Below are 27215 nucleotides of genomic sequence, written 5' to 3'. Positions count from 1 at the left end.
CATGACCCTGAGATCACGACCCGAGTCGAAATTAAGAGTTGGACACTTAAGGGCCTGAGCCATCAAGGCCCTCCTACTAACATCCTTTTTCTAGCATTTTCTCTGATATGTGAAAGTTCATTAAGGACCTCATTTGCCTTCCAAGTTGTAATTGGCAGCATTTTTATTAGATACTTTTTCACTGTTAGCGTTCGTCCAGCCTCCGATAATAGCTTCAGTTTGCGAATCAGCTAGAAAGTGTAGATTTTATTGAAGTAACAAAAGACTTCAAAACGTTTTTAAACAAAGTTTTATTTTTTGTTCACATTCTATGTCTAATGTGGATTGGCTGGGTGGATGGAGGGTTGCTTCTTGTCTTCCGGATTCCAGATGGTAATGGTGTGTCTTACATAATTTTCAACGTTAGCATCCGTGTGTTGTCTACATGTTAAACACTTTGCCAACAGAACACAAAAACTAAAGAAACAATTTCCTTTCCGTTTAAACTTACCGCTAGCTTCATTCAAATAAATAGAAAACTCTTAACTTAAAACTATTCACTTTTTGAATTTTATTTATTTATAAAGTCACGTTATTTTTCTTGTCTGTGGTGGCCACAGCAGGAACCTGGTGCGGGTATTTACAAGATGGCCGGTGAATCCCTGATAGGGAGACTTGGGGAACACGGCCTCTTTCCAGAGGTCAGGGGTGACACAGCGTAGGTCTTGGAAATGACGTTGAAGGCGGCCGTGGCAAAGCTGCCCGGTGTGGCAGAGCTGCCCCTGGCTGGGCTGTAGCGGTCCTCAGCACCGGCCGTCATCAGGAGCTTCTCGGGCACAGGGGCTGAGACCATACCTCTGGGGGCGCAGTGAGGTGCCCTTGGGCAGAGCCATAGCAGCCGGTCACCTTGCCTGGGACAGCGTTGGGTGGGCACATCTTGTTCCCCAGGTAGGCTTGCCACATGGAAAGCTCGGCCAGGATGATGGCCCCATGGGTGGAAGCGGTTACCTCCTTGGAGCACTTAACACCCAGCCCGACGTGTCCACTGTAATCCCGATGGCAACAAACGTCTTGAACCTGGTCTGCTGGGCAGCACCGTCTGCTTTCGTGCCGGCACGGTCTTCAAAACCTCATCCTTGAGGGATGCGCCCAGGAAAGAGTCCGTGATCTTAGATTCTCTGATGGGCAGGGAGAAGGTATAGATCCCCTCAGGGACTTGATCTTTATGTCCTTAACCAGGGGGCCCAGTGTGGTGACGGGGATCCACCCCTTGTCCTCGCCCTTGCCTTCTTTTAACCCACTGAGCCACTCAGTCACCCCTCAATTCGCCCTTGCCTTCTTGACCTCCCAACCTCTGCCCTACCCGGACCCACTCTGATCCCTCCCGGATTCCAGCCTGGACACCCTCAGGAAGGCGCTGCGGGAGCCCCCGGACTTCCATCCCAGAGTCTTCCCATTCCCATCTCCTGCTGCAGCTCTGGCGTTACCGGCCATTTGGTGTTTTCTTGGAGAAGAAGCAGAAACCATCTTATTTTTTAAATTAGCAAACCTTAGTTCTCAGTTACTGAGCAAAACTTACCAGACAGCTGAGGAGCTGAACCTCCATGGCCCACAACAACGTGAGCAGCACAAGCGATTTCTCCTGGCTTCGGTCCGCAGCGTGGTTGACGGAATAATCCCAGCTCCCAGGCCAGCAGCGCCTGGGATGAGAGGCATTTCCTCAGCGTGCCCCGTTCTCACCCTGCGCTTGCAGGCCCCTCGGTGGCTGGGCGGGCCTGGGGCTATTTCTGACCCCCAAGTGCTAAACAAAGTAAGACCTTCCGTTTTCTCTCCCTCTGCCCCCATGACCAGCAATACTGGAGACGATGGCTGTTCCCTAGGCCTGGGCTCCACAGTAGAGAGATGAGAACAAAATCTGAACTTTGTATTTCAAAACCACTTGAAGTTCCTCCGGCACTTCAGCAAAATCTGTACTTGCAAATGTGTTAAATTGGAAGGAGAGTGTACTGCAAACCCGCTGGGTTATCTAACAGGTCACGAGGGGAAGCTGAACAACAAAAAACCATTAAAGGACTTGAAGGCATCACGCCCTTAGGAGACCCTGGATTTGAAGACTGAAGGGTACTCAGGGCTCCTTCTCTTTCAATTCTGCCCACCCCCCCACATCAGGTTTTTTCCTTCCCTTTCGGCACAGGTCAGTCTTTCCACAGATGAGAAAATATGACCGTGGGCAGTGTTTTAGTTTACGCATTAGTGTTGGTTGCCTGAAAGGGACTGGGTTAATTTTGTCCCAAGTACGTGAGGAAATCCAAGAAACAGACTCACCGGTGTGCGGCAGGTACCTACCCTGGACCGATCAGCGGGGGTCGTGACGTACTTGCAGTAGCCAGCTGACGGGGGTGTGAGGCCCTGGGCTGTGGGAACAGCGAGGACGGTGAGGCTGGCGAGGACAGTGCTCATGTGGTTTCCTGTGCTCGTGTGGTGACTTCCTTCATACCCACGTGAATGCGGCAAGGGTTTCGAGGGGGTAATTCCCCGCATAAGCATCTTCACTACTTGTTCAAGTGTTCTTTTTCTTCTTCTTTTTTTAATGTTTCCTCGCTAAATTTACTAGCTAATTAAACAGGTTAATAAACCATTTATTTTTGGACTCATTTAGGAAAAGCCAATATTTTCTTTAAAGCGTGAGGACAACAGAACAAGCAGTTCCTGAGGACAAGGTCAAACATTTCCTAGCTGAGATAACAGTTCCAGAAAGTCTTTCATACCCTTGACTTCTTAGTGGAAGGAGTTGGAGAGGAGTTTGTTTCTTTCTTAGGGCACTGTGGGTCTCAGAAAGACATTAGTCAGAGAAATAATCTTCTGCTCTTCTTTCTGGGTTTATGAGATATCGCAGCAGGCTGCAACATCAAAATTGTCACTTAGATATGAGTTGACTGACTCACAACTTCATAGCGGTTCCAAAAGCTTTGGCTGCGTTCTGTCCTGAGAGTGTGCATTTATTCAGTCTTTCTTTCCAAATAGTAAATGCCAATACCGGCAAGATCATTGCCGTACCTCGGTAGTAAACTTGACCACGCCGAGTCCTTGTTCATAGCGCATGCGCTGTGCATCACGGGCAGGGGGATGCTTCCTGCTTTTTCTTTCCTAAAATGCAGGTGACGATACTGACCTCATGTGAAAGGGTCGATGCCAGGAACTTTATTATTCGTTTCTGGTCAGCGTTATTTACGATTGCTTAGTTTCTGTTGATATATACATTTGAGAAGGATGTATAACAACCTTCAGAGTCTGACTTGTTCAACTGTTTGAGGGATAACAATAGAGTAAAGTAAATAAAGTCCTTGGAAAGCTTGGGCCTTGGTGGGACCTGAGGCCGCCCCATGGCTCAGATGGAGAATTCTCAGTGTCTCCCGTTTTCTCTCAATGTTCCCAACTTATTTGTTGTCATCAACAGGAAGGGCCTGAAGCTGAATTGTTAAAAAATATCTGTCTTCCACATAGCAGTTTTGGCAGTTATGAGATTAAAATAAAATAAAGATCATTTAGAAATATAAGTGAGTTAATATTTACTCAGAGTAATGCTTCAGTATTGGGTTCCTTGAAGTGAACAGAATGCTGCTTAAAAAAAAAAAAAAATCAGGGCACCTGGGTGGCTCAGTGGGTTAAAGCTTCTGCCTTTGGCTCGGGTCGTGATCTCAGGGTCCTGGGATCGAGCCCCACATCGGGCTCTCTGCTCAGCGGGGAGCCTGCTTCTTCCAGTCTCTTTCTCTCTGCCTACCTCTGTGCCCAGTTGTGATCTCTCTCTCTCTCTGTCAAATAAATCAATGAAATCTTTAAAAACAAACAAACAAACAACCAAAGAACAAGAGAGAACTGAAGTCCATGCTGAGTCATTAGTCAGCTTACAGCTTCCTGCGTCTGCCTCCCTAGGCTTGCTGCCGGACGTGGAGTTTACAGGGATGAGCAGGAATGACACCAGGCAGGGAAACGAGGTCAATGGGAAATACACAGGCATGTGAATTACAAAAATCGATGATATTGTTTCAGTTAGGTCTCTTCATCCCGTTGTTAAACTCTCATCTTAAGACTTGGTGCCAATTTTGTTTTCTATTTGGTTTCTCACCTGGACTTCGATAGGATACATTAGTTTGGTTTTCTCTCCCTTTTTGATGGTGGAGTTTCTCTGGCTTTTTATATAAACTCTCTTCTTTCTATGCTATTAAAGTTATCTCTTAAAACAAAAGCCTCATTATATCACTTTCACCTTCAAAGTCTTTAATAGTTACCTGTTAGGAGCGACGTCAGGTAAGGGCTATAATCATGAAATTTAGAAAGTGCCAGAGCTTTGACTAATATGAGGTCTTGGAGAAGCTCTTCAGCTCTTCTAATCCTCCAGGACTTCACTGGTAAAAGGGAGGCACTAAGGTTATTTTTCTCTTAGGATCTTCGTGAGGACACGTTCCCTGGTTTATGATGACTCAGTCAATCGTGGCCGTCATGGTCGTTTTCTGTTGCTTCGAAGGTGAGATGCCTTTAACACATCACTTTATCAAGGATACTGCAGAGATTTCTTACTGGCTGAGACTAGTCTGGATGATTCAAAAAAAAAAAGGATTTTATTGCGGGCGCCTGGGTGGCCAGTCTGTGAAGCATCTGCCTGCAGCTCAGGTCGCGATCTGGGGGTCCTGGGATGGAGCCCGCGTCAGACTCCTTGCTCAGTGGGGAGCCTGCTTCCCCCTCTGCCTCTGCCCTTCCCCTCCGACCCACTCACTCTCACTCTCTCTCGTGCTCTCTCTCCCTCTCAAATAAGTAAATAAATAATTTTTAAAAATTTATATATTTGAGAGGGAGCGAGAGCACGTGATGCACACAGGCAAGCAGTGGTGGGGGGGCGGGCCAGAGGGGAAGGAGGATGGAGAGGATCTCAAGCAGACTCCCACTGAGCAGAGAGCTTAATGTGGGGCTTGATCTCATCACCTCGAGGTCCTGACTTGAGCCAAAACCAAGAGCTGGAGGCTTAACCAGCTGAGCCATCCAGAGGCCCCATCTGGATGATTTTCAGTTGCTCTTGTAATTCCAGGTTTTCTGTATCTTCGGCCCACTCTACTCTTAAATTTGTATTGTAGTCATGAAAGAATAGTGTTTAGTCTACAAATCCCTAGGAATTGGTTAAAATAATCCTTGACTCATGTCTTAAAGGCCACAGCATGGTAATGAGACAGGCGATGGTCCTTCTGCCGGCTGCCAGTGTCCGTGGGATGCTGACCAGAGACACAGATGAAGGACTTGGTGACTTGGTGGCGATGTCCCCAAGGCCTTCTGTCCAGCAGTCCTCTCTTCTGTGGTGATTGTTATTTATAGCCTTAATTTCTGGAGCATGTAAGTAAGTCACCTCAAAGGAAAGCAAAGAGCTAAAAGGAGATGCTAATTTCCCTTGTATAATTACGACTTCAAATACAATCACACTGAAAATTATACACTGAAGTCTATATATATATAAAGAGAGAGAGAGAGATTTTATTTACTTATTTGACAGAGAGAGAGACAGTGAGAGAGGGAAGATAAGCAGGGGGAGTGGGAGAGGGGGAAGCAAGCTCCCTGCCAAGCAGGGAGCCTGACGCAGGGCTTGATTCCAGGACCCTGGGACCATGACCTGAGCTGAAGGCAGAGGTTTCACCCACTGAGCCACCCAGGCACCCCTGAAGTACATCCTGATTACATTTCTGACTTATGAATTGAAAGTCCCTAAAGTGAGAGATCACATTGCTGTAGTACTCACAGGTCTTAAGAACTTTAACCAAAATGCCTCATATCCTTCCTTTATTTATACAGAGAGCTGAATTTTTCTTGGGGGGGAAAAAAGGGCCAAAGCAGTATCTTGATTCAACTATAGCAAAATTAAAATCTTGGATCTGAAAGTTCCTTCCAAAGTCTTTTGCCTGTTGTTCGTTTTGTTTTGTTCTTCTGTCACGGAGGAGAGAAAGATGGTGGTGCCGAGCTGCCATCAGGGGGAGAAGGGAGAGAGACTCTCAAGCGTCCCTTCTTATCTGCATGCAGCATTTTCCTTCTTTGGAGGATAAATCCCGATATGATCAGGATTTGGGACACCTTTCCTAGTGTTTGAGGATTAGGGTTGATGGTCAAGTCTAGTGGCTGGAGATGAAGGGAACCATGTCACATCTAAGATAGGAGGAACTAATCTTCACTCATCTTTTGGACCCCAAAGAGACCAATAAAATACTAATTGGGCACAGATGCAGACCCTTCTTAGTCCTCGTGCTAGAAGAACATTGTAAATGAAGCCGAAGCTTGATTTGAACGTTTCAGATTATTTAACAGTCATGATTGTGAGGAAATAGTTGGAATAATGGGTCTTCTGCGGCAGTTCAGGGCATACATACATATGTACACATCAGAGTGTGCGTGCATCAGGGCTGTGGTTCGACTGGTACGTGTTCCTCCTCTCGGGACCTGGAGCAGAGATTTTCTAGAGCTGTAGTTGGGTATCTTGGAAGATAAAGGGAACTCAGGAGGGTTTCACACTGGAATTTAAATGTTCTAATCGACGAGTGACCCCTGACTCTTCCACAGAAAGTTTGTTGGTCGGGACTAGTCCAATGATCTCCCGAAACTCAAGGAGGCTATGAAGGGCAAGTGCTCAGATGGGGTCATTATAATGACTACTCGTCCCTCCTCCAGAAAATGACTGGCTCACAGACCAGCATGACTGTTGACTGTAACCACACTGAGAGAGTTACTGTCCCTGAAGAATATGTCAGTTAGATTGTACGTGAAAGTCAACCACCTAGTACCATGGGAGCAGAGCTGGATCTTGGTATTGGCAACAGGCTATCCAAGCTCTTTCTGGGAAAGAGGGGTTAGATGGATAGACGCAGGCCTTTGGTTCTTCTGACAGGTAAATCCCTGCTGCAGAAATGGAAGCATTAGTTCAGTAAAGCCTGAAGTCCACTCAGCATTTGATTCTTTCAGTTCTCCTTGATCTCGTTTTATTAGAATCAGGCTTTTCTGCAAAGGGAGTGGTAGTCAGGTGGAAGCCACATCCAGTTCACCCAGTGTGGTTTTATTTTACATTAATACTTTGATATTCTGGCTTTATAAATGTGTTTTCTTGTGAGCTTCATTAGCCTTCACTCAGCTTCTTCAGTTAAATCAATCCCAGGACACTGAAGAAGTGGACTTCCTGCGCTAACGCAGCTGGAGTCGGGCCCTAAACCATACACAGCTGTCCGGAGGAAGGGGCTGGTTTTGTTTTGGGGTGTGTGTGTGTGTGTGTGTTTCAGGGAAGTTGGCTGGCTTCCCATGAGTGACGAGTGGCCTCCGCTAGTGCTGTCAAAGTCTCCTTCTACATAGTCCTGCTGATACTTACTTAACTCTATCAGGAACACATATGTAGCCCACATTTTAAACTGATGATAACCAAATGAAAATCAAAGAATTTGTAGGAAAACTCCTAGAAAACCACCTTAATAAAATACAGAGCAGCACACTAAGGCAATGTTCTAGTAACTACAAGTACCATTATTACTTACTACTTCCAACCATAATTTGAGACATATGGAAATGCTTTTTCTACTGGTATGTTAGAATTTACAGGAATGCTTCAGCTGCAGTATTCTGGCAGTAAGTACAGAATGTAAAGTTTTTATTTATTTATTTAAAAATTATTTTATATTAACACATAATGTATTATTAGCCCCAGGGGTACAGGTCTATGAATCATCAGGTTTACACACTTCATAGCACTCACCATCGCACATACCTTCCCCAATGTCCATCACCCAGCTACCCTCTCCCTTCCCCCTTCCCCCAGCAACCCTCAGTTTGTTTTGTGAGATTAAGAGACTCTTATGGTTTGTCTCCTTCCTGATCCCATCTTGTTTCATTTATTCATTTCCAACCCCCCAAACCTCCCACATTGCCTCTCTACTTCTTCATATCAGGGAGATCATATGATAGTTGTCTCTCTCCGATTGACTTATTTCGCTAAGCATAATACCCTCTAGTTCCATCCACTTCATCGCAAATGGCAAGATTTCATTTCTTTTGATGGTTGCATAGTATTCCATTGTGTATATGTACCACATCTTCTTTATGTATCCTTCTGTTGATGGACATCTAGGTTCTTTCCATAGTTTGGCTATTGTGGACATTGCTGCTAGAAACATTGGGGTGCACGTGTCCCTTCGGATCACTACATTTGTATCTTTAGGGTAAATACCCAGTAGGGCAATTGCTGGGTCATAGGGTGGCTCTTTTTTCAAGTTTTCAAGGAACATCCATGCTGTTTTCCAGAGTGGCTGCACCAGCTTGCATTCCCACCAACAGTGTAAGAGGGTTCCCCTTTCTCCACATCCTCACCAACACCTGTCGTTTCCTGACTTGTTAATTTTAGCCATTCTGACTGGTGTGAGGTGGTGTCTCATTGTGGTTTTGATTTGTATTTCCCTGATGTCAGGTGATATAGAGCACTTCTTCATGTGTCTGATGGCCATCTGGATGTCTTTGTAGAAAAGTCTGTTCATGTCCTCTGCCCATTTCTTGATTGGATTATTTTTCCTTTGGGAGTTGAGTTTGATAAGTTCTTACTATATTTTGTATACTAGCCCTTTTTCTATTATAACATTTGCAAATATCTTCTGCCATTCTGTCAGTTGTCTTTTGGCTTTGTCGACCGTTCCCTTTGCTGTGCAAAAACTTTTGATCTTGATGAAGTCCCAGTCGTTCATTTTTGCCCTTGCTTCCCTTGCCTTTGGTGATGTTTCTAGGAAGAAGTTGCTGTGGCTGAGGTCGAAGAGGTTGCTGCTTGTGTTTTCCTCAAGGATTTTGATAGATTCCTTTCTCACATTGAGGTCTTTCCTCCATTTTGAGTCTATTTTTTGTATGTGGAGTAAGAAAATGGTCCAGTTTCATTCTTCTGCATGTGGCTGTCCAATTTTCCCAACATTTGTTGAATAGATTGTCTATCTTACATTGGACATTCTTTCCTGCTTTGTCAAAGATTAGTTGACCATAGAGTTGAGGGTCCATTTCTGGGTTCTCTATTCTGTTCCATTGACCTATGTGTCTGTTTTTGTGCCAGTACCATGCTGTCTTGATGATGACAGCCTTGCAGTAGAGCTTGAAGTCAGAATTGTTATGCCACCAGCTTTGGTTTTATTTTTCAACATTCCTCTGGCTATTTGGGGTCTTTCCTGGTTCCATATTAATTTTAGGATTATTTGTTCCATTTCTTTGAAAAAAAAAAAAAGATAGTGTTTTGATAGAGATTGCATTCAATGTGTAGATTGCTTTAGGTAGCATAGACATTTTCACAGTATTTGTTCTTCCAGTCCATGAGCATGGAACATTTTCCCATTTCTTTGTGTCTTCCTCAGTTTCTTTCATGAATATTTTATAGTTTTCTGAATATAGATTCTTTGCCTCTTTGGTTAGGTTTATTCCTAGATATCTTATGATTTTGGGTGCAGTTGTAAGTGGGATGGACTCCTTAATTTCTCTTTCTTCTCTCTTGCTGTTGGTGTATAAAATGCAGGTGATTTCTGTGCATTGATTTTATATCCTGACACTTTACTGAATTCCTGTATGAGTTCCAACTGTTTTGGAGTGGAGTCTTCTGTGTTTTCCACATAAAGTATTATGTCATCTGCAAAGAGTGAGAGTTTGACTTCTTCTGTGCTGATTTGGATGCCATTTATTTCTTTTTGTTGTCTGATTGCTGAAGCTAAGACTTCTAGTACTATGTTTGATAGTGGTGATGATAGTGGACATCCCTGCCGTGTTCCTGACCTTAAGGGGAAAAGCTCTCAGTTTTTTTTTCTATTGAGAATGATATTCCCTATGGGTTTTTCTAGATGACTTTGATGATATTGAGGTATGTACCCTCTATCCCTACACTATGAAGAGTTTTGATCAAGAAAGGATGCTGTATTTGTCAGGTGATTTTTCAGCATCTATTGAGAATATCATATGGTTCTGTTCTTTCTTTTATTAATGTATCATATCACACTGAATGATTTGCAGATGTTGAACCAACCTTGGAGCCCAGGAATAAATCCTACTTGGTAGTGGTGGATAATCCTTTTAATGTGCTGTTGGATCCTATTGGCTAGTATTTTGGTAAGAATTTTTGCATCCGTGTTCATCAAGGATATTGGTCTATAATTCTCCTTTTTGATGGGATCTTTGGTAATGCTGGCCTCATATAATGAGTTTGGAAGTTTTCCTTCCATTTCTGTTTTTTGGAACAGTTTCAGAACACTAGGTATTAATTCTTTAAGTGTTTGGTAGATTTCCCCTGGGAAGCTGTCTGGCCCTGGGCTCTTGTTTGTTGGGAGATTTTTGATGACTGCTTCAATCTCTTTACTGGTTGTGGATCTGTTCAGGCTTTCTGTTTCCTCCTGGTTCAGTTGTGGTAGTTTATATGTCTCTAGGAATGCATCCATTTCTTCCACATTCTCAAATTTGCTGGCGTATGGTTGCTCATAATATGTTCTTATAAATGTTTGTATTTCTTTGGTGTTGGTTGTGATCTCTCTTCTTTCATTCATTATTTTGTTAATTTGGATCCTTTCTCTTTTCTTTTTGATAAGTGTGGCCAGGGGTTTATCAATCTTATTAATTCTTTCAAAGAACCAGCTCCTAGTTTCATTGATCTGTTTAATGTTCTTTTGGTTTCTGTTTCATTGATTTCGGCTCTGATCTTTATTATTTCTCTCTCCTGCTGGATTTGGGCTTTCTTTACTGTTCTTTCTCTAGCTCCTTTAGGTGTAGGGTTAGGTTGTGTACTTTAGAGTTTTCTTGTTTCTTGAGAAAGGCTTGTTTTCTATATACTTTCCTTTCAGGACCTTTGCTGTGTGCCAAAGATTTTGAGCAGTTGTGTTTTCATTTTCATTTGTTTCCATGAATTTTTTCAATTCTCCTTTGATATCCTGGTTGACCCATTCATTTTTTTTAAGATTTTATTTATTTATTTGACTTACAGAGATCACAAGTAGACAGAGGCAGGCAGAGAGAGAGGAGGAAGAAGGCTCCCCGCTGAGCAGAGAGCCCGATGCGGGGCTCGATCCCTCTTGACCTGAGCCGAAGACAGAGGCTTTAACCCACTGAGCCACCCAGGCACCCCGACCCATTCATTTCTTTAGTAGGATGTTCTTTAGCCTCCATGTATTTGGGTTCTTTCCAGCTTTCCTCTTGTGATTGAGTTCTAGCTTCAGAGCATTGTGGTCTGAAAATATGCAGGGAATGATCCCAATCTTTTGGTACTGGCTGAGATCTGATTTGTGACCCAGGATGTGATCTATTCTGGAAAATGTTTCATGTGCACTAAAGAAGAATGTGTATTCTCTTGCTTTGGAATGGAATGTTCTGAATATATCTGTGATGTCCGTCTGGTCCAGTGTGTCATTTAAAGCTTTTATTTCCTTGTTGATCTTTTGCTTAGATGATCTGTCTGTTTCAGTGAGGGGAGTGTTTAAGTCCCCTACTATTATTGTATTATTGTCAATGCATTTCTTTGATTTTGTTATTAAACAATTTATATAATTGGCTGCTCCTTTGTTGGGAGTGTAGATATTTAAAATTGTTAGATCTTCTTGTTGGACAGAACTTTGAGTATGAAAGAGTGTCCTTCCTCATCTCTTATTATAGTCTTTGGCTTAAAATCTAAAATATCTGATATAAGGATTGCCACCCCAGCTTTCTTTTGATGTCCATTAGCATGGTAAATTGTTTTCCACCCCTTCACTTTAAATCTGGAGGTGTCTTTGGGTCTCAAATGAGTTTCTTGTAGACAGCATATTGATGTGTCCTGTTTTTTAATCCATTCTCATACCGTGTCTTTTGATTGAGGCATTTAGCCATTTACATTCAGGGTAACTATTGAAAAATATGAATCTAGTGCCATTGTATTGCTGTAAGGTGACCATTAGTGTATGTTGTCTCTGTTCCTTTCTGGTCTGTTACTTTTAGGCTCTCTCTTTGCTTAGAGGCCCCCTTTCAATATTTCATGTAGGGCTGGTTTGGGGTTTACAAATTCTTTCCATTTTTGTTTGTCATGGAAGCTTTTTATCTCTCCTATTTTCAATGACAGCCTAGTTGGATATAGTATTCTTGGCTGCATATATTTTTCATTTAGTGCTCTGAATATATCATTCCAGTCCTATCTGGTCTGCCTGGTCTCTGTGGGTAAATCTTTTGTCAATCTAATATTTCTACCATTGTATGTTACAGACCTCTTGTCTACAAGTTACATACCTCTTGTTGCTTGCTGCTTTCAAGATTTTCTCTTTGTCACTAAGACTTGTAAGTTTTACTATTAGATGATGGGGTGTGGACCCATTTTTATTGATTTTGAGGGGATTCTCTGTGCTTCCTGCATTTTGATGGTTGTTCCCTTTGCCAAGTTACAGAGATTCTCTATTACAATTTGCTCCAATATACCTTCTTCCCCGCTCTTTCTTCTTCTGGGATCATAATTATTCTAATATTGTTTCATCTTATGGTATCACTTATCAAATATCCACCTTGTGTTCCAGTAGTTGTTTGTCTCTCTTTTGCTCAGCTTCTTTAGTCTCCATCCTTTGGTCTTCTATATCACGAATTCTCTCTTCTGTCTCATTTATCCTAGCAGTAAGAGCCTCCATTTTTTATTGCACCTCATTAATAGCTTTTTTGACTTCAACTTGGTTAGATTAGTTCTTTTATTTCTCCATAAGGGATTTTATTTCTCCAGAAAGGGATTCTCTAATATCTCCCATGCCTTTTTTGAGCCCAGCTAGCACCTTGATAATCATCATTCTGAACTTTACTTCTGACATGTTACCAATGTCTGTATTGATTAGGTTGCTAGCAGTTTGTCCTGCCTCTTGCTCCTTTTTTGGGGTTTTTCCACCTTGTCATTTTATCCAGATAAGAATATATGAATGAGAGAGTAAAATACTAAAAGGGTGGCAAAGACCCCAGAAACTATATCCTAAACAAATCAGGACAGACCCAAAACTAGGGGGAGAAGAAAGGGGGGAAAATAAAAAAATAAAAAACATATATATTAGACCAGTGAATAGAACAGAGCCACCCACTTGATTTTGGGTGTATTCTGGTCTCTTAGAAGAAACTACCTCCCAAAATATTAAAGAGAAACTTATATATATACAAAAATAAGGGCAAACATGATGAAGGGATGGAATGTGGTTGTAAACATGAAAATTAAAAAAGATTCTAAAAAATGAATTGATAAGAGATGTTGGTTGGGAAAAAAAAGGAGAGGATGTGATCAGGGTGAAGCTAAATTTAAACTATATTTTGATCTATTAGAAGAAACCATATCCCAAAATTTTAAAGGAAAAAAACCCCTTATATGTATACAGAAAATAAGGTTAAATACAATGAAGGGATAAAATAAGAATATAACACTGAAAATTTAAAAAGGCATTTTTGAAAAGGTATTGAGATAAAGTAGTTAAAAAAAGTTATAAAAGAGGAAAAGTTAAGAAAAAATAGAATAAGGAAAAATAAAATAAAATAAATTTAACTTTACAATTCTATAGGATCATTGGAAAAAAGCCATGAATTCTATATGTTGCTTTCGCCCAGCTCTGGAGTTCTGCAGTTCTCCATCAGTGACCTTGGTCTTGTCTGGATGTTCTTGCTGATCTTTTGGGGGAGGGGCCTGTTGCCGTGATTCTTAGGTGTCTTTGCTGGAGGTGGAACTGCACCACCCTTGCCAGGGGCCGGGCTAAGCAATCCACTCCAGTTCACGCTTGGAGCTTTTGTTCCCTGAGCGCTTTCCATACTGCTTTGGAGGACGGGAATGAAGATGGCAGCCACCCAGTCTCCGGCCAGAGGTGCCAAGAGCTCGGGTCCCCACTCCTCATTGTGCCCTTGGAGAAAAGCTGTCAGTCCCTCTCATGTCCCTGGTCTCCAGCCGGGCTCCGAGCTCCCCCGGCCTGTCACCGAGCGTTTCTGTCTCTGGCACACAGCCCCATTTGGTGTCCAAACCCAGCAGATTCCTGCTGCTCTGCTCTTCTGCTGGGTCTCCCTGGATCTGCCACTTGTGGGGTCCCTGCTGAAAGAGCAGTGGCCTGACCGTGCCACGGATCACTGTTTAAAGTAACACGGAGCTGAGAGCTCACTCCTCAGCTGCGTCTCTGTAGCCGGCTTCCCCGCTCTAATACCTGTGAGCTCTGCTGCAATCAGACACCCCATCCTTCTGTGACCCCATGGGACTGAGACCACACTGTCTCTGAGAGGGCTCCACCCCCACTTAGCCTCTGGAACAACATCCCTCAGTGGAGCAGATTCTAAACATTTGGATTTTGTGCTCTATCGCTCCTCCGCTTGCCAGGATTTGGCCCCTCCCACCGCAGTCTATCTTCCTATGCTTTTGGAGTCACTTCTCCACACGTCCTACCTTTCAGAAAGTGGTTGATTTTCTCTTTATAGAATTGCTTCTGTTCTTCTCTTCCATCTCCGGTTGGGTTTGTAGGTGTTCGGAATGGTTTGATAACTATCTAGCTGAATTCCTGCGACCGATGTCATCTCAGTCTGCCAGTCCTCCGCCATCTTGCTTCTTTCCCATCCCAGAATGTAACACTTTATTTTTAAATTTTATTTATTTATTTGACAGAGAGAGAGAGAGAGAGAGAGAGGGAGAAGCAAACTCCCTGCTGAGCAGAGAGCCTGACATGGGGCTCGATCCCAGAACTGTGGGATCATGACCTGAGTTGAAGGCAGACACTTAACCAACTGAGCCACCCCGGTGCCCCCCAGAATGTAACATTTTTTTTGTTTAAAGATTTTATTTATTTATTTGACAGAGAGAGAGATCACAAGTAGGCAGAGAGATAGGCAGAGAGAGAGAGGAGGAAGCAGACTCCCCGCGGAGCAGAGAGTCCGATGCGGGGCTCGATCCCAGGACCCTGAGATCATGACCTGAGCCGAAGGCAGCGGCTTAATCCACTGAGCCACCCAGGCGCCCCGAGAATGTAACATTTTAATGTGGGCCTTATTTCAAGCAACTGAGGCACAGAACGGGCGCTGACCCCTCGTTTTGCCCTATCCTCCTAACTTCTTTTAATTCACCAGCCAGGGGAAGCAGTGCAAAGTGATAACAATAATGTGATAATTCTGTGGGCTCTCTTATTCTTTGATGAAGGAAATCATAAAGTTTGCATTTCCGTAGGGGGTTCTCTTTAAGTATGTTTTCTATCAAATTGTGGTCTAACATAGTCATGCTGTGAGTCAATATCTTCGTGTTATCATATAAAGATTTTATTTATTTATTTGTCAGAGAGAGAGACAGAGAGAGAAAGATCACAAGTAGGCAGAGGCAGAGGGAGAAGCAGGCTCCCTGCCGAGCAAGGAGCCCAATATGGGACTCGATCCCAGGACGCTAGGATCATGACCTGAGCCGAAGGCAGCCGCTTAATCAACTGAGCCACCCAGGCGTCCCTCCGTGTTATCATATAAATTACTGCACAAGTCAGAGAGAACCAGATCTGTGCTACCGCCTACCTCTCCGGTGACACAGCTGCTCACTATGCCGGCCTGGCTTGGCTGCGGTTTCAGGTTGTTTAATTGAGCACAGATTTCCGTGGTATTGTGAAGGCATTTTGTAGTTGTGGTTAACATCCACAGTCCGTTGATTTTCAAGACTGTCTTTGATGATCTGTGGGCTTTATTGAATCAACTGGGAGATCTTAGAGCAAAACTGAGATTTCCCTGAATCTAGAAGAAATTCTGCCTGTTGACCACAGCAGAGTGTCAGGATATACATATGTCTTATTGGTTGTTTCTCTTCTAGAACCTTACGATGCCTTTTCTTGGTCCCAAGTGGTGGGGAGCTGCTCTCACAAATACCAACAAGTGTGGAAGTGGAATTAGGACTAGATAATAGAAGAGTTTGGGGAGACATGATAGAAATATCCCAGACTGCCTTGAAGAGACTGTTGGTAGAAAGACAAAAGTTGATTGTGTTTCTGGCGAGATCTCTGAAGGAAATGAGGTACATATCATTTAAAACTGGAGAAAAAAACTGTTGTTTTTATCAAGTGTCAGAGAACTTGGCTGGATTGCGTTCTACTGTTGGTTGGAAAGCAGAACTTGTAAATGCTGAACTTGGATATTTTGTGAGATTTCCAAGCAAAGTATGAAAGTTGCAGCCTGTTTCCCCCTTGTTGCTTATAGTCAAATGAGAGAAGAATGAGAATTTGAGGGAAAAATGTTAAACAAAAAAGAGCCACCATTTGATGATTTGAGAGGTTCTCAAACTATTCAGATTGTGAAGGATGCTGAAATTAAGAAGTTCACTGTTGAGTAAAAGTGTTCTGGAGAGAAGGCCAGGGGTATGGCTGGACAACCTTTTGTTGAAGAGATCAAGTATGTAGCTTGGATCCAATTAGCCATCAGAAGGATTCTGGGATAGGGATGGGGTTATTCAGGGGAAATCTTGTTTAATAAATGGGTCCCTTTGACACACATGGGGGGACCATAGGCTTTTGGGAATGCCAGCAGAAACACTTCCGAGTTGTAACAGGAAGGACAGTAACCGAACAGAATTAAAGAAAAAAAAAAAGGTTGTCAGCTTTCCAAAATTCAATGAATAGGACATGTTTGCAAGGCTGCAAACAGGCGCTCTTCTTCAAGGAGCAGGAGGGACATGGAAGCCCAGGACTGAGGGCACGGGAGCAGCTCCTGGGGGCGCAGAGGACGGTGGGGTTGCTGTGGGGGCAGGAGCTGATGGAGTTGGCTGTGTGCCCAGGGGCGGGAGCCTTAAGCCACGGAGGACAATTCGCAGGTCTTGAAACCTAAAGGAATTTTCCTCCTTGGGTTTTTTTTTTTTTAAAGATTTTATTTATTTATTTGACAGAGAGATCACAAGCAGGCAGAGAGGCAGGCAGAGAGAGAGGAGGAAGCAGGCTCCCCATGGAGCAGAGAGCCCGATGCGGGGCTCGATCCCAGGACCCTGAGATCATGACCTGAGCCGAAGGCAGCGGCTTAATCCACTGAGCCACCCAGGCACCCCTCCTCCTTGGGTTTTGAACTCTACTGGGGCCAGTGATCCCTCAGTTCCATCCAATTTCTCCCTTTCGGGGTAAGAACGTCAACCCTACACCTACACCACTATCGTGTCTTGGAAGTGGATAGTCTGTCTTCTAGTTCACAAGTCTACAGATGGAGAGGAATTTTGCTGTAGGATGCATGGGTCCTAGAGTCTCACTCATACCGGACTCAAACGACCTAGGTGATGGAACCGGGGAACTTTTGAACTGATGATATTTATAGAAGACCTTGGACTTAGAGTTGATGTTGTTCATGAGTTAAGACTTTGGGGATGTGGGGATGGAGCGAATATATTTTTCACAGGGAACAGACATGAAGTCAGAGGGCAGGGTGTAGAATGTGGTGGGTTGAATAGAGGACCCCTGAAATTGTGTCCATCCAGAACCTCAGAATGTGCCCTTACTGGGAATAAGGGTATTTGCAGATGTAATTAAGGTAAGAATCTTGAGCTCATCCTGGACTAGGGTGAACCCTAGACCCAACCATGTGTATCCTCATAAGAGACAGAGAAGAAGAGGCACAGAGACATAGGGGAGAAGTTCACGTGAAGGAGTTAGATGGAGTCATGGTGGAGTTAGAGAATGGGACGTTGCTGCGATGAGCCACGGAATGCCGGAGGCTCCGTGTGCTGGAAGGACAAGAAAGGATTTTCCACTATAGAGCACGAACCTGCCGGCACCTTGGTTTCCAACTTCTGATCCCCAGACCTGGGAGAGAATATATTTGTTGTTTTAAGCCACCAGATTTGTGGTAATTTATTAGGATAGCCCTAAAAAACTAATACATAGCCTCATATCTTATTTATAAACACAAATTAACATTTATTATGTGACTGCTGTGAAAGGTACTGAAAGGTACTGACCTAGATGTTGGGGACATAACAGTGAGGAAATACATTTATAAAATATACCAGACAAACAAAATGAAATCATTACCACATGACGTGATAAGTTCTATGATAAGGATAAGCCTAAGAAGCTATGAGGTTGCAGAGTGGGGGTACCCAACCCAGTCTGGGGTATTTAGTGAAAACCTCTGAGAAAGTTAGGAGTTCATGGGGGAAGGGGATGGAGTGAAAAAAGAGCTTGTAAAAATCCCAGAAGCTAGGGATTCTGGAAAGTTTGTTCAGGAGACAGGAATTACGTAAGCCTGGAGTTCCGGGAGCGATAGCGACAGAAGGAGGTGGAGCTTAGCTTGGTGCTGGTGAGGACGGACATGAGGTGACAGAGGGAATGACCGCAGGGCTTCCAGCACTGTAAATGTTGGGCCATTCGTGGAAGAGAAGCAGGAGGGTTTGGGAAGGAGGCGGATTTCGGCTTTGAGCCAAGTCCGAGGGAACGGGGCTGCCCAGTTGGACACAGCGTTATCCCCCGCGGTTAAGTTCATGGAGTCTGGGAAATCGGAACGAAAATCTCTCCCGTAGGGGCAGCGTGGTGTTTGCAAATGGAACCGGAGGGAATGAAGAGAACTGTTTAAAGAAGGAAGGGAGACCGGCTGGAGAAGCCAACAGGGGGACATGCCAGTCGAGGGCGCGGTTGTCACGAGAACATCTTGGAACTGAGCTGGACCCTGGAGGCAGAGAGTGAGACGCTGCAGAGTCGGGGAAGAGGCAGGGACCGAAGGGTGGGGTGAGGCCCCGAGGAGGCAGGGGAGACGCGCTCAGGGCACGGGTGGGTGTTTGGAGCTGAGTGTGGTGGCGTCCCCCCGTTCCAGGGAAAGAGGGATGCACCGGGCTGCACAGCGACTTCTGCGGCAGGAGCTTCGAGAAACTGGACATTGTTTCCTTTGTCTGTGGCCACGTAACCGCACACCGGGCCACTATGACGATGGCTGTTTTAGGGTTTCTGTGGATCAGCACAGCCTCGCCGGTGCCTCTGGTTCCCGGTCTTTCCCGGGACTGTCGTTGAGCTCTTAGCCGGACCTGCAGTCATCTCGGGGCTCGCCTGGGCGAGAAACGGTGGCGCCGGCAGCCCGGCCCCTGCGCCCCAGCTGGGCCTGACACTCGGAGCCTCCTGCTGGGCCTGACACTCAGGGAGCCTCCCGCGGGGAAAACAGTGCTGGGAGAGCCCTGGCGTCCACTTAAGAAACCGGCGCAACATCGTGGAACAAAGATACCCCGAGGGTGGCCCCCAAAGGAGAGAACAATAACTGCATTTGGCCCGCATTGTCCCTTCCCGAGCCAGCCCTGCTCGGCACCAGAAAGGAGCGGCCCCGCGCGGAGCGGCCCTCAGCGGCCGGAGGACAGAGGCGAGCCCCGGGCTCCGTGGCTCTCCCAGGCTCCAGAGAAGGCCCCGCTCCCTTCGCCGCACCCAGCCTGGCCAAGTGGCGGCTCCTGCGGGCAGCTGGGGACAAGGAGGAAAGCAGGGGCTGCCTTTGACAGCTGCCACCATCCCCGGTGACTGCTTCGCAGAGAAGCGCCGCAGAGTTCATCCCTGAAGCCGCTGAGGACGAGCCCCGCAACGGCAGACGCCGCGCCCTTGCCCGCTCTCACGCCACGGCCCTGGCGGATGGCTCGCCCCCGCAGCGGCCCGTGTGGCCCGTGTTCGGTGGCCGGCCGCATGATACCCCTCCCCGTCACTGGCCTTCCGGCCGTGCCCCTGCGTGCTCTCAGCCCGACCGCCGTCTGGAGCCTCCGCGGCCACGCTCCCGCGACAAAAGCCAGCAGCCACCGCTGGGCTCGTGAAACGCAGCGCCCGGTCACCAGCATGCCCTGGCCCTGCCCTGGCCGCCAGCCCTGGCCCCATCGCCACGGGCGTCTACCAGTGGCCCCGGTCATCACCGTGGCCTGCGGCGGTCTCCAGCCACCGACCCCGCCGTGGCGTGGGGGACCTGACAGCCCTGTTTGCCATGGCAGACGCCCCACCGGCTGGCCGAGGGTCACCTGTGTGTTGACGGAGAAGTGTCTGGGGACATCCCAAGTCCGGGGAGATGAGAATGCTCAGGCTCACTGAGCTCACGGGTGACACGGAACATGCACGTGACAGGGTCCGCTCTGTGGCACGGGGCGGGAAGAGCAGGGCCGCGACAGTGCTTCCCCTGGCCACACTGTCCTGGGGGCGCAGGGACCCTCTGCTTCTTAAAGGGAAGCGCGAAGAGGGTCCTGGGCGTGGTTTTCAACGGCCACAGCCACAGCGTCTGCTGAGGGACAGTGGGACGAAAGGCGTTGAGGAACTGGGCCGCTCGGACGGCTACGGCTCCCTTCAGACCCGCGCGCAGGAGAAGGCTCTCCGCCCCCGTCCGCGCAGCACATCGCCAGTGGCGCCTGCACATTTCGAGCAAAGTGAAAAACCCCTCAGAGGAGAAACTTCCACGAGGAGAGCCTCAGCGTCACAGACACGTCAGCCACGTCTGCTCTTAGCGCCGTGTACCCGGGCGCAGGGCACGGGCGACTCAATGTCCCATTTTCTTCTGTGAGAAGTAGAGACTGAATGGAATTGACCAAGATTTACATTTGCAACGTCTGCCAAAACAGGCAGATTTGCTCAGTCTACTTTGTGTTCAGAGATCAAGAATCTTTTTTTTTCTGTTTTCTGTGGTTTCTTTAAAATCTTCACGGAATTTAAGAGAATGGTTGGAAAATTCGTTTTTCAAACCAGGTCTGGAGAGCGAGAAAGAACACCTTTCGCTGCCTCCGTTCGACTCCACCCATCACGGGGACAGCACGCATGGGTGAGATCCGACCGAGTCGCGCCTCCACTCTGAGGGGCCAGCGCATTTGTCATGGAAACTTCCTTTTTCAACAGCGGGCACTTCGGTTGCAGCCCGAGTCAGAACATGGAACTACTCGGTCACAGTGACGCTGAGAGAAAGATAGGACGATGTCTACTCATTTGTGCGGTTGCTTTGTCAACTGAGCATTGGTGTCCTTTTAGGGACCTGGAGAAAATAGTCTCTTCGCTGAGAGACAAGCGTGCCTGCCTCGTCTCGAATGTAGGAGACCTGGTCTCCGCGTCAGCCTTTCAGTAAACGTCCCTTTGCGGCGCCCAGCGCCGGCTCTTCCGGCAGATGGTGTGCTGTGCTCCGCGTGGAGCCAAATGACAGCCACGGGCTGTAGTCACGTGTCAGTAGCACGGGCTACTCAGCACCCCCATCCCGCTGTACCTGTCTTTCCAGCTGTCCTTAAAATAGTCATTTAACCTTCTTTTCTGGCAATTTGCATGTCACGCTGCAGTCGGCATTGGAATCACTCGTTTTCATGACCTGAACTCTTAGGAAGCGGATCACAGTAGTCACGAAGTGAAAAAATTAAACGAGGTTTACTCTGATAAAAAGCACGATAATTGATCCAGAGGCACGGTAAAAGGGGGACTGTTAAAGGCTCGTGATTACTGGGCGCCGGACCTGCTCCCGAGGGGCTCGGAGTAACTCAGCAGTGACCCACCCAGCCGAACGGCAGGTAGCGGCCCCGGCACCAGCAGCTGCTGTGGTCTGTACGTCTGTGTCCCCCTCGAATGCACATGTGGCAGGCTCCCGCCCGTGGTAACGCCATGAGGAGGTAGGGCCATCGGGAGGGGCTTAGGGTGTGAGGACGGGGCCCTTTCGAGTGGGCTTCCTGCCTTACCAAAGAGCCCCAAGAGGCTCCCTCTCCTTTTCGGTCACGTGAGGACAGAAGAAAGACACCGTCTGTGAACTAGGCAGTGGGCTCTCAGCAAACACAGAATCTGCCTGCGCCTCGATCCGGGCTCCTGGCGTAGGACGTGTGAGAAATCGCTTCCTGTTGTTCGTACGCTACTCGGCGTGTGGCATTCCGTGACAGCGGCCCGGACTAAGGCGGCATCATGGGGAGATAAGCACCAGCAGCCGCCCCAGAAGGTAGGGGACCTGCGTGGCTGTCATTTGGCATCAGAAATGGCGTAGTTTCAGCCCGATGTTTTGGGCTGTTGTATGGGTTTTGTACTTTCCCCTCATTTTCCATATCCATGGCCGCTGGGCCTTTCTGCATCCCCCGGAGAGAGGAGACACGTTCGGTGCTGGAACAGGGGCGATCTGGGTGAGCTGAGACGGTTGGCCGTCCGGTGCTACACGAGGTCCCCATGCACCGGAAGGACCAACGCCCTCGTCCAGTGGAAGCACAGCTGAGGCCCCTGTTCCACATTTGCCACAGCGGTCTCTGCTCACTTTCCCAGGGAGTCCACTTCTCTCTCCCCTCGGTTGTTCCCTCTCAGCACACTTCGGGCTGGCCATTTACTTTGGGGGTGAAAGTCAGGGGTGACCTTGACCTGCACCATGGAAATGGAGCAGCGAGGTGATCGCTTTGTTGTTCTTCTCTAGTAAAAATAAGACAACGGGTTCAAAACGGAGCTGTGCATGCTGAGCCCCATATTACAAGCTGAAACGTAACCTGATTACAGTTTCAGCTCTGCCAGACATGGAATTGTAATCTGGTCCATCAGGAGTCACCCGATCGGAAGTGGTTAGGTAATCTGCCCGACGGATCCCTGCCATCCCCTGAAGGAGAGTAACTTAGTTATTACCAACCCAATTTTCTCTTTCTTCCCTAGCATCATTTCCCTGTTCCCACTCCCCTGTGTCTGTAAAAGTCTTTCCTCTTGTCCAGCTACTTGGAGATCCTTGGAGATCAGATATTGGTCAGTTCAAATCAATGTTTGCTCAAACTCTTAAAAATTTTACTGTGCCTCAGTTTCTTTGAACACCAGTCAATTTCAGAACGGCTCAATTAAGGTAGGAGCTTTCCCCGAGTTCAGTTTCTCCAGATGCCTGCATCTTCACCCCCAGCCCGAGGACATTTGCTCACAAAGCCTTGCCTCGGCACCACCCACCCATCAGCCTGTGATGTGTGAATCATCTTAGGTCTCACCTAAGGGGCCTTGAATCTAGGTCATCTTGATTTTTTCCAGTATTTATTTCTTTTATATCCATATCTTCTCCATGACTAGATTACGAAGTCCTTAAGGTTAGGGTCACCATATACATTTTTTCCTTACTAGTTGTTACCCCTTGTAGCTCCTGTCAGAGTATGGGGCCCACACTTGGTGCTCCGGGAACACCTGCTTTATGACTCTTCCCTGCTTCAAAGCTGAGGGCACGTGGGGAATCCTAAAAGGACTTACTCATGCAATCCCAAAGGACAGGTATGCATGCAGAATTAATGCTAATTGAATCAGCATCTGGTATTTATGATATGTTTTACCGCAACTAAATTGATCTTCACAACACCTCAGTAAGGAAGGGAGGAATTATGGTGGCTGTCTTCATTTTACAGAGAAGGACTGACTCATGAGAATTGAGTCACTTGCTCAAAGTTGTGCAGAGTGAATATCCCTGTGGCAGAATGAGAACCAGGTGTCCTGACTCCCTGCCCCATGCTCTCCCTACGGTGCCGCCCCGCTGCCTTCCCAACTGGATGACACATTTCCCCACCACACTCCTCCGTAGCGCGTCATCAGTTGTCTTTGAAGCAGGAACTCTCACTGTGAAGAAATTCCTTTCCTGCTTTTCTTATCTGCACTAAATATACCTGAGAGTTGTGGTCCTGGTTACGGGCAGATTGTTTGCATTTTAAGGGACAGTGTCCTTCAGAGAGGATGTTTGTCCTGGAATCTAGTTGCACCGGGGGCCCACGGCAAGGTAGAAGCAGCTGGCGGATTCCACAGAGTCGTTGAGGCCCAAGAGGCTAACAGCCCGGGTGGCACTCAGGAGCTTTCTCTTGTTGTGATACTTCAGAACCACTGTCGCTAACGTTGGCACTTTGAAGAAGCAAGCCAGTCCCTGGCTCTCTAAGGATTTACCGTGGTAAATAGACTTGCCATACAAGAGCTGGATGAAAGCTAAAAATTTGCCTCAAACAGTGAATGTTGTCTTCTAGTCAAGGAAAAAAAAAAAGAAAATTAGAAGTTCCTGAAGATTCTCTTTTTAGTGATTCAGATTCATAGTTTAAGACATACTTTGAAAAAAGAAATAACACATACCTTGAGTGTCATAGAAAAGTGGAGAATTCTGTGAACATTTAATAAGTATGTAATGCTCAAATGATAGCAATAATCCATCCAGCAATTTAATGTTAAAAATCAAAATAGGGTTTTGTGGAAGAGTGTAGAGATAGGAAGGAAGCCAGAAGGGACTAATATGAATATTTCTACATGGCCAAAATATATTTTAGTGGACTCTCTATCACAGAAAATGCAGCTCAATGAAGGTACGGTGAGGTCTGTAAACAGGCATCCGGCGTCTTACGTAACCCTGGAGGAATGCGGTCATATTTATTTTGGCCAAGACTGTGGCTTTGTTTCACTCTTAAACATTTTAACTCTAGTGCTCAAGTCACTTGGTCAAATAAATCAGATGTATTGTTTGTTTGTTCATTGCCCTGATGGGCTGCTTGATGGAACAATTCAACCGTAAGGTCTGGATTACGGCAGCATTGATGGTGTCTGTAAATCCCGTCCAGAGACTATTGTGTACTTTTTGGAGAAGATACATTGTAGATTTCTTAGTCCAACATACGTAGATTGTAACGAAATCTACACAATCTACGCTGACAGGTTTCATCCATAAACTCTCCTGCTGGAAGGAATTTGGAAGTACTAATGATACTTTTTCGCAACATTTGACATTTGCCTCCTGCACCATACTGGGAAGAGCTTGGACTTGGGGGTCAGAAGATGTGAATTCAAGTTTTAGTCTTGTCTCGTGGCTATGTACTTGGGCAAGTCACAGTCTCGGGGGCCCACTTGCTCATTTGCAAAATAGGGGCGGTAACCCCCACCACGCGGGTCTGTGAAGAGCTGGATGGTTGTCTCCTATGGCTGTTGTTGGCGCGGAAAAAATCCCCTGGAAATTAAAGCTGTCAAACACTTATTCCGGCAATGAGACTTGCAGCTCAGGAGACACAGAATCACTGTAGAAGGCTGACCCGTGTTCTGAGGAAGACACAGAGGGGGCAGAGTTATAAGGCCAAATGTCACGAGTCCAGTTCACACGTATGTCCTCTGTGAAACTGGGTTCACTGGGATTGCTTGGATTAACGATGCAGACGAGGGATTGAAACTTGTTAGATCACCGTGGCTCCTTTCCAAGTGAAGAAGGCAAGAGATTCACCTGTCAGGGTAAGGAGGGGTCAGGCCGGGTTGAAGGCTTGCAGCTGGCGATGAGTTCGTCGTGCCCTGATGAATATCTGCATAAATTCCTCCCCTCTTACGGCCTTGCTACCCTGTTTTATTTTATTATTTTACTTTATTTTTTGAGAGAGAGGGTGTGTGGAGTAGGAGGAAGGGAAAGGGGGGAGAGGGGCAGAGAGAGAGAGAAACTTAAGCAGGTTCCACACCCAGTGTGAGTCTGCTGCAGGGCTCGATCCCATGACCCTGAGATCCTGACCTGAGCTGAAATCAACAGTCAGATGCTTAACCCACTGGGCCACCCAGGTGCCATGACCCTATTTTATTTATTTTATTTTACCTCTTTTAAGGTTTTATGTACTTATTTGAGAGATGGAGAGAGCGGAGGGGAGGGCAGAGAGAGAGGGAGCAGCAGACTCCCTGCTGAACAGGGAGTCCCATGTGGGGCTTGATCCCAGGACCCCGAGACCATGAGCTGAGCCAAAGGCAGGTGCTTAACTGACTGAGTCCCTTAGGCACCCCATGACCCTATTTTTTTTTAATATATATTTTTTAAAGATTTTATTTATTTATTTGACAGAGATCACAAGTAGGCAGAGAGGCAGGCAGAGAGAGAGAGAGGAGGAAGCGGGCTCCCCGCCAAGCAGAGAGCCCGACGCGGGGCTCGATCCCAGAACCCTGGGATCATGACCTGAGCGAAAGGCAGAGGCTTTAACCCACTGAGCCACCCAGGCGCCCCCCATGACCCTATTTTAAAAGGGACTTTCTAGCTAGGCTTGCTTGCTCCATTTCAAAGTGTCTTGTTAGTGCTCGTGGTAACACCTGTGAACAGAGCACATGTGACCAGGACTAAGGCGGTGCTCAGAGGCGGAGACCACTGGGCATTTGACAAGGAGACACAGCGTGAAGCGGCTGCGGGCCCTTGGGTCCCGGGGGAGCCTGCCCTCTCCCGGCTCTCCGAGGCCCTCAGCTGCCCACGCTCCACCCGCAGCCCGGGCTCGGCTTCGGGTCCCCATGGCCAGCTCTCGGGCGCTGTGTCCACGGACTGTCTTGCTCTCGGCGTCTCTGTTCTACCCAGATGCGCCGCGAGCTGCCGAGTGTCCAGAGCCGCCGCCGTCGGTCCCCCACTCAGGGCGGCGCCGCGCTCACAGGGAGTCTCGAGTCCACAGTTGGTGGCCCGTGGGCAGTTGCTGGGGCTTGTCGCGGGCGAACAGCGACACAGTGGGCGTGCCGTCAGATGCCATCAGCAGCTGTCGTGCCCCGCTGCCGTGTGTCACTGATGAGGAAAGGGAGTATAAGACATTCTGAAGACGATCTGCGTTTTTATTTTCTACTTATTTTTTGTGATATCATCAGTTTTCCATTTGCACCGAAGAGTGTTTACGGGACATTGTCCTCTCTTGAAGACGTTTGATGAGAACGTAAGTTCCTTAACATCCTGACACACACAGAATTCACGCCGCCAAGCGCCGCACTTCGGCCCGGAGCTCGCTTTCCTTTGCAGCTGTTCCTGCCCATGGACGTGCCCTGAGCCCGGCTCCTGGCCAGCCTCGCACCTGCCACCATGGGCCAGGGAGAAACCCGCACAGCTCCTGTCCTGACGGGATTCACTGCCCGGCGCTGGGAACCGCATTTAAATGGCCCCCGAGAGGCACCATGGCAGCGGCCGCACATGGTGTCCCCGTGCAGCTTCCAGACGCCGCCCCGGACACCAAGGAGGCAGGGAAGTGCCGCAGGGACAGGCCGAGGACACTGGCGCGCAGGGCCCCAGTGCTGAGGGAAGGACCTTCCGACCGCCCCCTGGGGGAACGCAGGGTGCAAGGCCAGAGGAAGGACCACTGCCGGCTCCTGCTGGTGGCCCTGGGAGCCTGGGCTCGGAAGGGGACAAGGAGGAAGGTGGAGGAGGCGGCCAGGCCCAGTGCTGGGCGGTGGTTTGGGAGACCGACGGCGGTTCCACTGCAGCCGCTTGGCGGGGCGGCAGGGCCATCCTTCCGCCTTTGAACAGTCGGTGGGGGACACACGGGTGCTGATGCCGGTCGCCGGGTCAAAGGGACAGAGGGGACGTTTGGTTGCGGTGGC

General features: G+C 47.3%; 1 pseudogene; it reads right to left on the bottom strand.

The window, feature by feature from the left end:
* Positions 1–566: 566 nt before the first annotated feature.
* On the bottom strand, positions 567–18838 carry LOC123927640 (annotated as a pseudogene).
* Positions 18839–27215: the final 8377 nt, after the last annotated feature.

Source organism: Meles meles, chromosome 17 (genome assembly GCF_922984935.1).
Source record: "Meles meles chromosome 17, mMelMel3.1 paternal haplotype, whole genome shotgun sequence".
NCBI lineage: Eukaryota > Metazoa > Chordata > Mammalia > Carnivora > Mustelidae > Meles > Meles meles.
The sequence above is the reverse complement of the archived record's forward strand: the minus strand, read 5'-3'. Positions and strand labels throughout refer to the sequence as shown.